Below are 5,152 nucleotides of genomic sequence, written 5' to 3' on the forward strand. Positions count from 1 at the left end.
ACTTCCTCACCATCTAGAAGTTCTGTAACTACACTGTTTTTTCCCTCTTTTTGGTTTGTAGTAGTCCTTATTTGCCAATAGATGTCTCTAGTTCCCTGTTTACAATCTTGTAAGCTTATTTTACTTTGGATACTTCCATAGCTTTGTTCATTTCTGAGGTATGTCATCTTGTATATTAATGGTCAGTTATTGTTTGCTATTATTGGTTCTCTGTTCAGAGGACTCCTGGTTACCAAGTGCTGCTCTGAGAAGAATATACCAGAAATGGGTGGGCTTCAACAAACTGGAGTTTATTATCTTATAGTTTGTGAGGCTAGAAGTCCGAGTTCAAAGTGACAGGCTCTAGGGGCTGAGTGAAAGCCACTTGACCTTAGGCTTCAGCTCTACCTCTTGTTCTTGGCCCACTAAAGCTAGAGACTTCTCTTCTCTCAGACAGCTGCTGCCTGCTGAGACTGACAAATCCAAGGTTGACAAGTAAAAAGGCACAGTCCCAATGTTACCAAACAATACTGCAGGTCCTTAATTCAAGTCCATTAAAACACCCAAGATTGGCAGAACATGGCAGGCTGCTGAAAAATGACTTGGCTACATGCAGGGTTCAAGTGTGGCATAAGCTAGAGACTATTTCCAAAGCTGCTGCTTACATACAGGAAGCAGACCACATTGCTAAAGCAGTTCCTCAGTTGCTTGTGGTAGATCTCAACATGGAGTTGATTGCCAGTCTCATCATGGGGAATAACTACCACCAGCTGCCCAGCCAATCAACCAGGCCCACCCATGTTGACACACAGCCTTAACTACCACAACTCTCTTTAGTGTCTCTTGTAAGGTTGCTCTGGTTTTAACAAATTCCCTTAATTTCTACTTATCTGGAAATCTCCTAATTTCACCATCATATTTGAGGGACAATTTTGCTGTGTATATAATTCTTGGTTGAAAATTTTTCTCTTTATGGTTTTTTATATACCATCCCATTGCCTTCTTGTTTGCATGGTTTCTGCTGAGGAATCAGAACTTATTCTTATTGGTTGTCCTTTGCAGGTCCTTTTCATTTTTCCCGTGAAGCTTTCAGGATTTTCTTTGTCTTTGGTTTTTATTAGTTTGATGATGATATGTCTTGGTGATTTTCTTTTGGGGTCTATCCTGTTGGGGTTCATTGACTTCCTGAATGGATATATTCTCATCTTTCATCATATCAGGGAAGTTCTCTCTCAACAAATCTTGGACAATTTTCTCAGTGGTTTTATTTTTCTCTTCCTGTTCTGGAATTCCAGTGACATGTAGGTTATTCCTTTTGATGGTATCCCACATGAACCTTAAGCTTTCTTCATTTTGTTTTGATCTTTTTTTCTGATTGATCCCTTTCTAAAGATATATTGACGTATTTGTCTTCAATCTCACTAATTCTGTCTTCCATTGATTCAATTCTACTCCTTTGCCCTTTAAATGTGTTATCTATGTCTGAAAATTTACTATTAATCTGGATTTCTATCTATAGATTTTGTATCATTTCTAATTTTTCATTTATTTGTCATTTTATTCTTGTATTTTCTTCTGAAATTGTTCTGGGGTTTTGTAAGTGTTTTCCTTAATTTTGTCAGCATTTTCCTTGATCTGTCTCTCAATCCTTTGAAGATATCTATTATTCTTTTGAATTCCTTATCAGGAAGTTCCAATTCTGCTGCTGCTTCAGGTATGTGTTCTGGGTCTGTATCCTGCTCCCTTGTTTCTACCACTTTATCTTACTTCTTTGTGTGGACTGTGAGGGTCTGTTTTCTCCAAGATATTGTGATGTTGCTGTATTTAGATCTCTGTTAACTTTTTGTAAAGAGAAGCTAAAGGTGAGTCAGGCTCTTCTTGGTGGGTGGTCATTTATTTTTGGTAGTGGTGGAGAAGGAAGTGGTGGCTCTCACTCAGTAGGTGGAGCTGCAGGAGGCATGGGCATGGTTGCTGTCTTCCACTCAGTTAGACAAAACAACAATCAAAAAACCATCAGAAAAGTAAAAGCAAGTGGACGAAAACACATCACATAAACACACAAGAGCAATCACCAAGAAAAGAAAAAACTAACTTGCAATATCTGGGGAGGGGACAATAAGAGAAAAGAGGTAGAGTAGGAGAATAATGAAGAAAAAAATGGGAAAAGTGCAAAAAGAAAAACAAGGAATGGGTTTACCACGAGAAAGAAAAAAATGTGAACCAGGAACAGGGAAGAGAGGAAAACCTGAAAACTAGAAGCTGGGAAGGGAAGAATAAAGAATAGTAATTAAAAGGAGGAAAAAAATTAATGATTTTGTTGTTGTTGTTAGGTTCCATTGAGTCATCTTCGACTCATAGCAACCCTGTGCACAGCAGAACGAGACACTGTCCGGTCCCACGCCAGCTCCATGATCTTTGCTATACTTGAGCCCATCACTGCAGCCACTGTGTCAATCCATTAGCTCATTGAGGGCCTTCCTCTCTTTTGTTGACCTTCCCCCTTACCAAGCATGACACCCTTCTCCAGGGAATGGTCCCTTCTGATAACATGACCAAAGTAGGTGAAACAAAGTCTGTCCATTCTCACTTCCAAGAAGCATTCTGGCTGCACTTCCTCCAGGATAGATTTGTTAGTTCTTTTAGCAGTCCATGATGCTTTCAGCATTCTTCACCAGCACCACAACTTAAAAGCATCAATTCTTCTTCAGTATTCCTTATTCATTGTCCAGCTGTACATGCTATGAGGCAATTGAAAATATCATGGCTTGTGTCAGGTGCACCCTAGTCCTCAAGGAGACATCTTTGCTCTTCAGACTTGAAAGAGGTCTTTTTCAGCTGACTTGCCCAGTGCTGTACATTGTCTGATGTCCTGACTGCTGCTTCCATTGGTGTCAATTGTAGAATCAAGCAATGTGAAGTCTTTGACAACGTCAATCTTTTCTCCATTTATGGTGATGCTGCTTATAGGTCCAGTTGTGAGGATTTTTGTTTTCTTTATATTGAGATGTAATCCATACTGTAGACTGTATTCTTGAATCTTCATCAGTAAGTGCTTCAAGTCATCCTCACTTTCAGCAAGCAAAATTGTGTCGTCAGCATATCAAGGTCGTTAATGATTCTTCCTCCAATCTTGATGCCATGTTCTTCTTCATATAGTCCAGCTTCTCAGATTATTTGCTCAGCATACAGATTGAATAAGTGTGGTGAAAGGATACAACTCTGATGCACTCCGTTCTTGACCCTAAATCATGCAGTGTCCCCTTGTTCTGTTTGAACAACAGTCTCCTGGTCTATGTACTGGTTCCTCATGAGTATGATTAGGTGTTCTGGAATTCCCATTCTTCTCAATGTTATCCGTAATTTGTTATGATCCATACAATCAAATACTTTTGCATAGTCAATAAAACACAAGTAAACATCTTTCTGGAATTCTTTGCTTTGAGCCAAGATCCCTCTGACATCAGCAATGATATCCCTTATTCCACATCATCTTCTGTATCCAGCTTGCACCTCTGGAAGTTCTCTGTCAATATACTGCTACAACTTTTTTTTTTTTTCAAATTATCTTCAGCAAGTTTTTACTTGCATGTGATATTAATGATATTGTTCAATAATTTCCACATTCTGTGGGATCACCTTTCTTTGAAATAGATAAAAATATGGATCTCTTCCAGTCAGTTGTCCAGGTACCTGTTTTCCAAATCTCTTGGCATAACCGAGTGAGTGCCTCCAATGGGGTATCTGTTTGTTGAAACATCTCAGTGGGTATTCTGTCAATTCCCAGAGCTTTGTTCTTCAGCAATTCCTTCAGTGGAGCTTCGACTTCTTCCTTTAGTATTATTGGTTCTTGATCATATGCCCCCTCTGAAAATGGGTGAAGATCTACCAGTGGTACAGTGACTCTGTACCAACATAATTTTAGAACAGATAAAAACAAACTGAAAAAGAAGTGAGGGAAAATATCTGGGCAGGGCACCCAGGCACCGTTGGAACACACAGACTGGGTTGAAATTCCTGCTAGCCCAGAAGGTGGGTGAGAGTGAGGGATGGCCACACCACTGTTCACCAAGAGGGTGTGGGGTATAAGAGTAACAAGGAGAATATCACACCTTTCCAGTCATTCATGTCCGGAATGTCCTTGCAGTCTCTGACAAATGGAGCCTATTAGGTTCCTGAGATCTGAGAGAATGCTGTCACTTAAAATATCCAAAATGGTCAAACTTCTTGTAAAAATTCAAAATGGCTGTGCCTTCTGGACTGCCAAAAGTCCACGGCTCAGCCCATCTCCCTCTTCGCTGCTTTATCTTTTATTCACCAGCCACCACTGCAGTCCTCTGTGCAGCCCCTGGCAAGCAGGGCCAATTTCTAGGTTAATTCTTAGGTCCTAATACCACTTGGCAATATCCAGGCTGTCCATGGCATCAGGATTGCTGACAGACTGCAGCTCCCTATGTCTCCTTTTTTGGTGTTTTCATGCAGGTTCTTCTACTAATTGTAGTTTAGTCTACTTCTGTATCCTTCCTTTAAAGCTCAGGGCTCCAGGATTATCTTGTGTATTTGTGTTAATTGGTCCCCCTTTTCTTTGTTGAAGAGGGTCTGTGTAGTTTATCTGCCTATTCCACCATCTTACCAAAACCTAATATGATCCAATTTTTAAAAACAATCCATTAAAAAAAAATCATATATCTACCTATCATCTTTCTATCTATTTTTGTTAGATTGTTAGGTGCTGATGATTTGGTTCCAACTCGTGGCAACTGTCTTAATTTTCTAGTGCTGCTATAATATAAATACCACAAGTGGATGGCTTTAACAAACAGGAATTTAGTCCTTTACAGTTTAGGAGGCTAGAAGTCCAAGTTCAGAGTGCTGGCTCTAGGGGCTGAGCGAAGGCCCCTTGACCTTGGGCTTCAGCTCTGCCTCTTGTTCCGGGCCCACTGGAGCTGGAGGCTTCTCCTAACTCATGCAGCTGCTGACTGGTGAGGCTGATGAACCCAAGATCAGCAGGTAAAATGGTACAATCCCAATAGTAGCAGGCAACACAGCAGGCCACTGTTCAAGTCCAGGAACTAGAAATGAAGACTCAGCCAAATACAGGATGCAAAATGTGCCAAATTCCATACCCCAAAGGTAACTTCCCTTCAACCACTTAGCTACTCACAGCAGATTTCCC

This window comes from Orycteropus afer, unplaced genomic scaffold (genome assembly GCF_000298275.1).
Source record: "Orycteropus afer afer isolate SDZICR_OR568_19922 unplaced genomic scaffold, OryAfe1.0 scaffold00327, whole genome shotgun sequence".
NCBI lineage: Eukaryota > Metazoa > Chordata > Mammalia > Tubulidentata > Orycteropodidae > Orycteropus > Orycteropus afer.